This window comes from Mastomys coucha, unplaced genomic scaffold (genome assembly GCF_008632895.1).
Source record: "Mastomys coucha isolate ucsf_1 unplaced genomic scaffold, UCSF_Mcou_1 pScaffold15, whole genome shotgun sequence".
In the NCBI taxonomy this organism is placed as follows: Eukaryota; Metazoa; Chordata; class Mammalia; order Rodentia; family Muridae; genus Mastomys; species Mastomys coucha.
The window spans coordinates 101681522-101693867 of NW_022196897.1; the positions used below are offsets into that span (position 1 = coordinate 101681522).

Genomic DNA, 12346 nt, shown 5'->3' on the forward strand with positions numbered 1-12346 from the left:
TCTCTCTCTCTCTCTCTCTCTCTCTCTCTCTTGCTTTCTCTGTCTCTACTCCTGTTGTGATAATTCTCCAACCCAAATATGCCCTGGCAATGAAAACACAACTCAGTAAATATGAATACAAGCTGTGTGCCAAGATTGGTCAGATCTCTTATATAGGCGCAATGTCTAAATAGGAGTAACAATATTAATCCCAATTTTATATCAATAAAAAATTCATACCAATGAAAACATTAAATTTGTACCCAATAAACATTACCACATACTCACTCCTCAACTCCCCTTCCCATACCCTAAATTAACCCTATTCTATACTATAAAAAAAAAAGAATTTAAAAGGCGCTGTGTGCTAATATAGTAGATGTTCAATATGTTTTAGTCACTCATTCATTCACTCAACATTTTTCAGGTGGTTCTATGTAGCACAGACTAGCCACAAACTTGCCAGCCTTCCCAAATGCTAGCATTACATGCTGTGCTATTGTTCCTGGCTTCATTGCTTTTAATTATAAAGAATAGCTTTCTAACAATGGCAACTGAGACACCACAGCTGTCAAGGACAGGAGCCCTCCATGTACATTTCATTCAAAAGATCTCTGAAATCAGTCCACCTGTATGTCATGAAGAGTAAAATAAAACCAGGGTAGACCATAGAATATAATTTATGTATGATGATAAATGTCTGACAGTTCTATTGATTTTTAAGCCTCTCTGAATTTTCAGTCCTGAAAATACATGAAATACAAATTTGTCTTATTCAGAAATTTCGCAACACCCTGTGGTCTCCACTCATTGTGTTGGCCCCATGATTCAGTTCCTTTATTTGGCAACAGTGAAGCACTTTTGTGGATATGACAATAGGTACAGATCAAACAATCAGAAGAGAGGTAACCCTGGTCTCATGTCTTCAGGCTCAAGCCATTCTGTGAAGGCATAGGCTCCTGAGGTCAGGATGATGATCTTGCCAGGAGAGCAACTTCAGCTTTGTGAGTAGGTGCTGAAGGCTTATCTGGAGGGACTAAGGTGACCATCAGGGCCTAAGTGCTCCTGGCCTGCAGCTAGCAAAAGAAAGGAGGCTCTGTCCTACAACTACAAAGAACAGAATTTTACCAAAAGCTAGGTAAGCTCAAAAGATGACCTGCACTCTAAGCTCTGCTTATTGTGCCCATATAGTCTGGGAGACTCCTGACATGGAAACTGAGGTAAGGACAGTGTGACTAAAGTTGTGAATGTTGCAGTAAGTTACTATATCATAGTCAAAAACTGACACCAAGTGTTTCATATTTTTCTACTGGGCCAAGCTAGTTATATAAAAGTTCAAGGAGAGATTCTGTCAACACTTGAAGATGATGTGATTAAAATGGCCTCAGTAGGCAAATCATTGAGCCTGCTCAAAGTTTTCAAGCAAAATATATATGATTATATATATTAAGATATCTGATCTATTAGAAGATGTATCTTATTGAAGGAGAAACAACATGGCTTCCCATTGCCTTTGGGAGTACCTTCCCTTTTCCAATAAGGAGTGCAGCCCAAATTAGAGTGAATCTTAATTAAAGACACAGCAACTTGACTGTCATTTTAAGACTGTAGTGTAGGCATCAAGAGACAGCCAGTTTAATTGGAAGAAATGACTGTTTACCAGCATAAATACTGTAAATGATTGCAGAGAAGTAATTATAAGTGATAAGGAACTCTGGGAGGGTTAATAATGCATTTCAATGTAAATTCTTACATTTGATTAACAGTTTCTACATTCTATGACTTATTTGATAATAAGTCCCCAGACAGTTATGTGTTCCAAATATGACCTAAAAACTTTAAAAAATTCCAGAGTAAAACTCACAACTTTGAAAAAGAGGAAAATGATCTTGAGAATTACCATAGTGAGCTAATTTGGAGCCTGAAACTAGAACAGATATAGAAATATGAAGGAAGCCGGCCTGCAGCTTCACTTCATTCTGTGGGTGATTCACGAACAGGGGAACTCGAGATTCTGTAAGATAAGTGGGTAGGGAGAAAGAAGAGACGACACCAGGAAAGGGTTCTTATCGAGGTGTGTACTTTACTTAAAGAAACGGAAAATATATATCTAGAGGCAACAGAGTCAAGCCTTTCGGCAGATAGGTGAGAACGGGGGAAACGGACATATCAAAGCAAGAACTCCAGGCAGGAGAGCGGATCAAAGTTTTAGTCTCTATGAATACTGGGCTCTCAGTTCTGGCTTTAATCTCTCGGGCTGGCTCCAGACCCCTGGTGAGTCGAGTTGAGGTGTTGTCTCTGGTGTCGGTTGAGACCTCTCCGAGAAATCAACAGGGTTCCCACAGAAATATACCTTCTTAGGTATGAGGTCATCATAAAGATAAGGGGATTACTATCCTTGTATCTTAAAGTCATCAATCAGCAAAGATGTCATAGTAGTATATTTCTTAGGGAAATACACTAGGCCTGTAGATCTGAGGAAATGTAACTAGAATCGACATATATATATGTCTGTTGAGGACACACAAGTTTACATATGAACAGGTAGGTGTGTGTGTGTGTGTGTGTGTGTGTAGTGTATGTATAAATATAAGCATGTCTGGGTGTGTGCATATTCATATAAATGAAAAGTTGAAAGTGAATTATACGGAAATTTACCCAAATCTTTCTGTCCCTTATCTAAATAAATTTAGAATTACTTGAAGTATATTCTTTTTCAGTGCAAAGAAAGTTGGTTTACAATCTTCTCTACATATGTTTTATAGTCTTGTAGCTATGTTAACATACATTTTATGTTTTGTATGTGAATGTTCATGAGTTTATGTGTACCACGTGTGTGCAGATGTCTGTGGAGGCCAAAAGAGGGCATTAGATCCTCTGGAACTGGATTTACAGACAATTTTGAGTTACTTAATACAATCTAAACTTTGGTCCTCAGCAAAAGGAGTAAGTGCCCTTAACAGGTGAGCAATGTCATGCACCCCTCATATTCTTAATTAAAAGCCACATTTGGCAGAAAGCTCATCACCTTTCAGGGAAATGAGAAGTCAGAGACTGGATGAACTACATTTTCTGGCTTTACTCAGAGTTTAGGAGTAAGTACCAACTCTTCTCTGTGTTAGAGGCAGTACAAAGCCCTGGGCAGTAAGAAGTTTTGCATCCATCATCCACAGTGTGTACTATTGTATTTGGGGGGACATGAGGAAATGCTTTCCATCAGTGTTGAGCACCAAACACAGATGGCTTGTCCTCTGATAGAATGGAGAGAGGCTAATGTTGCATCTAAATTGTTTTATCATGCATAGATAGGTTTTTTTGTGGACATGAGCAGATCAAAACATGTCACTATTTTCTACTAAATAATAAAAAGAAACTAATATAGAATATTTCAGTGTATAAAAATCTTTCTTCACTATGTAAAAGAGAGAATGTAGATACAGGAAACCATTTTAGTACAACATCCTTCCCATTTACCTGCATAAAACATGCATATGTATACTCACACACCTTTAGAAATAATATGGGAAACATACACATTAAACTTAAACTCCTCTGGGTAACTGAAACACTGGGTTTTATGGCCATGTAAAATTGCAGGGTGGGGCTGAGAACCCCACTGATCCTCTGAATTGCAAGAAATACATTGGTGTTCTTTAATAGCCATGTCTATATTTTTGTGGGCACTAACAATAAACACAACACTTGTCACTGAGTTAATAGGTTAAATTTGTATCATGATGTACTGACAGTAAACTTGTACACAAGACTTGCTTCAGGGTGCAACTCCACCGAGCATCAAATAGCAGGCTAATAAAAGCAGTAGCAGAAACAGTTTTACGACCCTTCAATGACTTGTGTTTAACATTATATTATCTCATTGCAGACATTTGAATTAAAGGTTAACAAATAGTATTTAATGGGTTGTCTAGCTGAATGTACAGTGCGTGGATACATGTGTCTTGTGATTTCTCTCAGTTTAAATACTATACATGTTTTATGATTTGGGTTAAGACACGACTGTAAGTGGATGGTGGCTCTTGACTGACTTTTTAAAGTAATATGAAATGGCACATTTAGTTATACTTCCTCCAATTAACTACATATCCACCATTAAAGCAATCTGTCATCATTTTAACAATGTCATTAACGTCTACAATATAAGTCACAGGGGCTTTGTTCTTCCTTCAAAATTAGTAGCACATACATTTATATGGAGAGCTCAGAATACAAAAACAAATTTAAGAAGCTTTCAACTCTAAGCTATACAAATATTTTAAATGAGTTACACAGAAAGTCTAGCTTTACTAACAATGAAAAGCCCACCGAAATTATATCTCCATTAAAGTGGATTAATGGTGTAAAATACAAATTTCTTTTCTTTCTACTCCAGCCATCAAGAAATATGATTTACTGTATTGCTAAATGTACTTGAGTTAATGAAAATAATTTCAACTTTTGGGTTACTAAAATTAGAAATTAGTGTATAAAATATATGCCATTGGTAGATGGTAGCTTTACATCTTTAGAGATATTGTAGAAGAAATTTAATTTATAAAAGCCACATATTGAGGATTGCCTTATCTGGCATCAATGCAAGGGGAGCCCTTTGGTCCTGTGGAGGCTGGATGACCCAGCATAGAGGAATGCTAGGGTGTTGAGGCAAGTGTGGGTGGATCAGGAAGGGGAGATGGAGGTAATGGGAGGCTGTGGAGGGAAAACTGGGAAGGGGGATAACATTGAAAATGTAAATAAATAAAATAGCCAATTTTTTAAAAAGCCATACATTAGAAACTAACATTAAATTTTACTACCAAATTTAGATGATGATATCCAACTTTAAATTGCTAGATTATGCTTTATTTCATATTGTGATGTCATTAAATAGATTAAGATTCAGTTAATAATAAATGCAAGATGAAGGTTTAAGTTCACAAAAGCTAACAGAGTTTCCACTGAATGAAGCCACGTCCAATGCGCCCAACACAGGTGTTTGCTCTGCTATAAAGATGAACAGGATGTGGAAACCTGCACACTCTCAACCAAAGGTGTCAACACATATAAAAAGCACTCATAGTTTTCAGCAGACTTTTTCATTGATAATTAATTTACACATGGCTTATCAAATGCAGAAGGCTAGACAGAGTAAGTCATTATCAGATTTTTTTAAAAATCCATTTCTGTAGATCACCCTTGTGTGATTCTCATAATCTCCCATTTCGTTCCTTGTTCCGCGCTATCTCCCGCCAGCAGGAAAGACGCGGCACACATAGGATCCTTCTGCAGTACAAGCTTTAATGCATCACAAGCTTCAGTTGAGGAGGAGGAGAGCCCCGACTATCTCAAAACCCTTCCCTTATATAGAGCCGTATGCCCGCCTCAGACGTGGCGACTCATAATAGGCTGTGAGACGATCAGGCCATTTGACGTGACCAAAGGCACTCGTTGGGATTCACAGGCACACGCGCACAAAGCGTTCTTATGCCAACGACAAGGCATTCTGATACCAACGGCAAGCCAAATGTCATCGCCATTTTGTAATGGCGATGTGCTTATGAAGTGGCTTCCTACAGTTCCTTTGCAATCATGTCTTCCCCTTCTGTAGAGCATACATTTATTTCAGTTGAAATTAAGACTCTAAGCTCATCAAGACTCTGGAGCCTTGCATATGACAGTGACTAAATTAATAAATGTTAGATGGTTATTTTATGCCCCAAATTAATGTGATCTCTCCATCTTAACAGCTCCTTCCTTCTCACCTATATTGCTTGTCTCTAAAAGGTTTTCAACCACCCACTCTTCCAAACAGAAATCCAGAGTCACCATGACTCATGCACTATAGGTTTAAATCCAGTCAAGTTATAAAGAGAAGGGAACAGAGGTGGGGCTTGGAGGGAAGAGTGAAAAGCAGGGAAGTGATATATTTATATTTTAATTCTTAAAAATTTAGTATAAGAAAAACTTATAAAAAGATTGTCATTCAGCATCTCTCTTCCAGGCCTACTGCCTCTATCTACTGCTGAGCCCTTTTCTTTGAGATAGAGTCCAGTAATTAAGTTGCTCAGTCCTCAACTTCAGCACCTGATTGAATCTCAGACCTATATCCCAGGTCCCCAAACAAGACATTTCAGGGTTTCTAGGGGACTGTCCTAGTTTTCAGATCCCCTCCATGACAACCATTCTCCAATCTCTTTTCTCTTTCATCTTCCACAGTTTTGTGTCATTTTCCTGATTATCATCGCTCAAAGTTTATTAGTGATAGAACCAAAATTTTTAATGTTGATTAAAAGAAACCCAATCTATTTAATCACACTAGATAGACTGCAGTTCTTTTCATTAGTTTTCCATTTTTTATAACAATGTCCTTGACTGGGAAGCTTATAAGGAAATTGACTTTATTTTTTGTAAGTTTGTAGGCTGAGAGATCCTACAGAATGGCACAACTGCCAAGGGGCTTCATATTGAAACATTACTCCACAGTGGAAAGCAGAGGGTCAGGAGTGAGCAGTCATAGGAGCCCATTTATATAACACACACACACACACACACACACACACACACACACACATACACACACAGATACACACATACACACACACACATACATACACACACACACACACACAAACACACATACACACACACACACGCACACATACATTGATCTACTCATGTAATAACAACATGAGTTCATTCATAAATTATCATGGAAAAACCATGGACTTTCACTAGAGACTTTCAACCTATCACATCAGGAATTAAATTTCCAACACATGAATTTTGAGGGATGAATTCAAACTACAAGTGCCAGAGAGGATTTAAATTTGAGAATAAGGCAGCAAAGTTAACACTAATATATGTTTGATATCTTTTTAGTTTTTAATTTAATTTTTAAGGTTAGCATACCAAGTAGTGGGTTACATGATGGCAGCTTCATATATATTAATAATTTTTCTTTGTTTCCATTTCTTTCTTTAAATTTTAGATTCAATGTAATATCAACTAAGAGCAAGTTTGTGTATTTTCTTCAATATATTTTTAAAATGTATTGTGGCGGTGGTGGTGGTAGTGTGATTGTGCACTATATGCAACAGTGCATTGTGAAAACAAAGTGTTAGAGGACAACTTTGTGCAATCAGTTTTCTCCTTCTACCATTACATGGGTTCTAGGGATTGAAGGCAGGTCTTCAGGGTTCCATAGCGATTATTTTAGACACTGAGCCATCATGCCAGCCCAGATTTTCTAAAACAGTGATAAATTTCTGGAAAGCTATTTTTCTAAAATGGTTATAGAGGACTTTAATCCAAATGAAGTAATATATTTCTCTTCATTTTCTTTATGTAATATCCACCCTCCACAAATAGCCACATAGCAATGTAAAACAATTTCAGTATGTTGAAAACTTATTGCAGTGGTCCAATGTATACTATATCCTTGTATTTTTTTCATGGTGCATCAAGAAAATAATGTAAACTTTTTTAATCACTTCTATTCTTATAAAAAATGTGTAACACACACCACTAAAAATATTACCATAAAAGTCAAATGCTAAACAAATCCCTTGACTTTTTTGGTTCACTCATTCATTGCACAATACCTACATTACCTAATCTTTCATTTGGTTCCAAACAATACTAGACCAGGACCACATGTTCCTTCTTGATTTCTTATGCTTCATCTGTACACACAATCAGAATAAAGTCAACTAACATGATGTTTAGTGATCATTATTATATTGCATGGGGTTCATCTAGGAATTTCTGGATAGAAGACTTTTTGATGGAAATACATTATAATCAGAATTAGAACATTATTTTCTAAACTGTGACTTATACCTACATTATCAATTTTAACCCTATAAAGTGTATTAAACTCTCTGGAATTTTTTAATCAATTAAACACAGGTAGTTGTGATTATTGCTTTCTAAACAGCCGATACTGTGTCACACTGTGCAAAATTGTCACATAAACCCTAATGAGGACCCTGTGAGGCAGACAGACACTGTAGTCTTCATTTTATGAATGAGAAATCAGAAACACAGAGAGGAGACTGCTAAATCTAAGCATAGTTGTAATGAGAATGTTGGTTTCTTCAAGAACACAGACATATTTAAGAATGTGTTTTCATTTTAATCCCAGGTATAAGATATGGGCCTGCTTCAGATTGTCCACAGCAGCTGACTATGATTTGGCCCCTGCTGTAGCAGGAGCATGATTTTGACAGCTGCAGATAGTTTCTGAAAGTATGTGACATTTTGAATTCTGGAGTATACATAAGCTAGGTCCCCTGGGTTGTTGGTTGGTTGGTGTTTGTTGCAGTTTGTTAAGTAGGCATGCACAAAGAAGAAACACTAAGAAATTAGATAACCTCACAATGAAGATCAAACTTGCCCCAAGGAACTCCACATTCCTAATCAGCAGGAGGTAATTTAATGATAATGACACCCCCTTTCTCCTGTATCCTTTCTTCTCTCCTATCTAGTGTGGAGAGTTGACAGGGTGGAAGAAAGAAGAACCAACAAAGTAGAAAGTAGAGAGTAAGGGACCCAGAATGGGAACCAAGGGATTTGATCTGAGAGTCAACATATTTTACAATGGGGGATGATATTTACTCCACTGAGTACTTTGAGAGAAAGAAATACCACTGGGAAGATGAGTCTTATAAATGCTAATGTGACATTTAAACTGTTGTTATGTTCTTATTATAAATGTACTATTAATCTGCTAAGTGGAAGCTCTCAGATTTATACAGGGATTGCTACACACTCATGTTACTGATCTAGAGAATTGGAAGAGTTCCCTCTGCATTTGGTGAAGAAAGTAGAAGATGAGAGACAATGCCATTTCTGTTCTCCAGGCCCATACGTAATAGTTCAGTGAATCTGAAATGGTTCCAGGACTTAGAAATTGTGAGCCTGCTGTATAAATAAGTAATCTGTGGAACAAACAAGTAGGACCCTTACTAAGTTTTCAATATAAGGTAGACAGAACTTCAGCCCAGATTCTTCAACCTTGAGAGAAGAGTTCTTTCTGTTCTCCATTCTGTCTTCTGGGTAGTGGAGCATGATCCTATAGCAGTCAAGTTAAAAACAAAGCTCGGTTTGTTTGACATTAATTATGGGCATAGAACCAAAGGGTATAGACCTGCTTGATGAGAAAACATCTTTATTTTGGATTTTGTTAGAGTATTCTCTTCATTTATAAGGTTTTGGGGAACATGGTCTCTTGAACTCCATTAGAGTAATCAATGGCTAGCAGAAATGTACAAGGAACAAGACCATTCAGTGGCATGTAATACTTTGTTTACTTAAGAGAAGTGATTTTGTCATCTGAAGATCAAAGTTTATATTTAGAAACTAGTTTCACTAACTATATTTTGAGAAAACAAAAATATTTAAAATATGCCTATTAGTTCTTGTAAAAACCAGGGGCTGGAGAGATGGCTCAGCAGTTAAGAGTACTGATAGCTCTTTGAATGTCCTGAGTTCAAATCCTAGCAACCACATGGTGGCTCACAACCATCCATAAGGAAATCTGATGCCCTCTTCTGGGGTATCTGAAGACAGCTACAGAGTACTTACATATAATAAATAAATAAATCTTGCTGGGCAGTGGTGGTGCATGCCTTTAATCCCAGCACTTGGGAGGCAGAGGCAGGCAAATTTCTGAGTTCAAGGCCAGCCTGGTATACAAAGTGAATTCCAGGACTGCTAGGGCTACACAGAGAAACCCTGTCTCAAAAAAACAAACAGTAAAAAATAAAAAATAAAAAATAAATAAAAACCACCCAAATGTATGCCTTTTATTATTTTTAGTTACTTACTGACTTTGAACAAAACCTGTATATTTTAAGATAAATTTCCAATTGGGCTTAAAGTTTTTCTTTCCATTGAGAAGACCATACCTGGAAATTGTCCACTTAACAACAACATTTTATGACTGAGAATCAAACTAAATGCTCATCCACTGTAATCAAATGCTGTAACATTGGCCTATCCTCTAGTCTACAACAATAATCTTCAACATCTGATATTATTGAACCTTCTCAGAGTTACCAGGGCATGCTTCAACATTCTCTGTAAGTTCACATGTAGATCATTCCTGTTGGGTCTGGAATCCAATCCCCTCTGGCTCTTAGAATCATTCTGCCTTTTCTTCCCCATAGCTCCATGAGTCTTGAGGAGAGGGGCTTGATGAAGGCATCTCATTAGGATTGAGTGGCGTCCAAAGACTCCCACATACCACAGCAGAGAACATCGAGGATGCTACAGACACTTATCTCACAATCAAAGGTTTGTCTTGACGATTGGATCAGCAGGAGAAAATTAAACATGTGACATCAATCTCATATTAATGTATATTTTAATATTTGAAGTGCATATTGATGTGTGGAAAATTAATGGAGATTATAACCCAGTCTATAGTCAATAAGCTTTATGAAGACAGGAACAAATGGTCCAAACATTGAAAACTGATTAGAGTGAGGCCAGGAGAGTTGAGGACAACTAAAGTTTCAGAAAGAACAGATAAATTCTATAGGGTCTGGTTTCTCAGCATGGGCTTGATAGATACCATTCATTCATCCTTATCACTTGAAAGATAATCAAAGAACCTATGCATTTCAGTAGAATCATGACTATTTATACAGAAGCCACACTTGAGCAACATTCTAAGCTCTATTCAAAGCCTGTATATAAATTCTACAATATATGCTCTTCAAACCAGGATTGAGCATAATTGTCAATACTAAGTAATTAATGATCACTTTTAGATAATCAGACATCTTGTTCTATTGATTCAGATGCCAACAATTAAATAGTACTGGACATTATAAGTGTTACAAATAATTATTTTTTTCTTCTGAGTTTAATTAAGGGTCTTCATATTGGTGTAATTAAAACTTCAGAAACATTTAAAATGTTATCACCAAAATTAAGTACCCTAAGACTAGCCCAATCAAGATTTGCAAAAGATCAATGTAATTACAATTTTTATTCTCTTATTCTGTTGAAGAAACCAGCCTCTATGTATATATACATATATCACCATACCTATCATTATATATTGCATTATTTTCATGTTCATTAAAAGCACATCAGCATCAGATATAGAAGCAAATGCTCCAATATTAATTAAGTTCAGGGTTTCTCATTGTCAATTATCTATCTGTTAAGAATTACAACTTCCAGTTTAACTGAGAATACCATTATTAACCACATTCTTTATAATGAGATTATAAAAAGGGCCTTGTCTCCGGAATGCAATACCCCTCTTGGTCTTGTTTACTTGCTCGGTAAGTTAGTCATTTTTAACCTGTTGCCCCCAACCCAGCATTTAAATTACATTTAAAATGTAATTTTAAAAAGAAACTACAGAATAATATCACTGGCTATAGCTGCCCCATTTGATTAAAACTTTCTGACATACAGATATATACCATAGGAAAATACTAGAGGCCATTCAGTGGCCTACTGTCCATATCAACTTCTGAAACAAGCAAGTGACTAGTATGCAAGATATTGATTGTAACACTTGATTATTAAGCTTATTCAAAACTAATAACCTTAATATTTACAAATAGACTTATATAATTGTGAGTATGATCGTATACCTAATTGTAATATAGGTAAAGACACCGCCTCTTTACAGTATTTAAGATAATCACATCATGGTGATGTAGGAATCAAACCCAAACAAATGAGTCCTAGCAGACAATAATGATCTAAACTTTACCACCTCTAAGACACTAAAAACAATAACAAAAGCTAATATACATAAGATATATGTATCCCTGGAACTTCCCTACTCCATCCCCCTGCTTTTATGAGGGTATTTCCCCAGTCACCTAGCCACCCACTCCTGCCTCCCTGCCCTTGTATTCCCCTACACTAGGGCATCCAGCCTTCATAGGATCAAGGGCCTCTTTTCCCATTGGTGTCCAACAATGCCATCCTCTGATACTTATGTGGCTGGAGCCATGGGTGCCTCCATGTGTACTCCTTGGTTGGTAGTTTAGTCCCGGTAGCTCTTGGGGAGGGTGGTCTGGTTGGTTGATATTATTGTTCTTCCTATGGGGTTAAAATGTGGCAAAACACGACAAATCCCCACATGCTGAGCTGAGCTCTATAGACCCGAACAACTCCCACCTGTATTTGAAAAGTTCAAAAGTAGAGAGAATGCAAAAGAAACTCAGCTGTGGATTTTGCCTCTGCTTACTGCAACTTGCCTGTAAAGAAATATTTGCATCATAATATTATGGAAACATAGTAAACTTCATCATAAGGTGGTTTTATTGAAAGAGCAGTTTATTTTTAAAGAATACAGAGATGAAAGAACAGATGTACAATAAAAAGAAATGGCATGCTTTAT

At 36.8% G+C, this 12346-nt stretch overlaps 1 long non-coding RNA gene across 1 annotated transcript; it reads left to right on the forward strand.

The window, feature by feature from the left end:
- Positions 1-880: 880 nt before the first annotated feature.
- LOC116090677 lies at positions 881-10325 on the forward strand. The gene is made up of 2 exons (XR_004118782.1): positions 881-1117; positions 10143-10325. It is a non-coding gene; the product is annotated as an uncharacterized LOC116090677 (long non-coding RNA).
- Positions 10326-12346: the final 2021 nt, after the last annotated feature.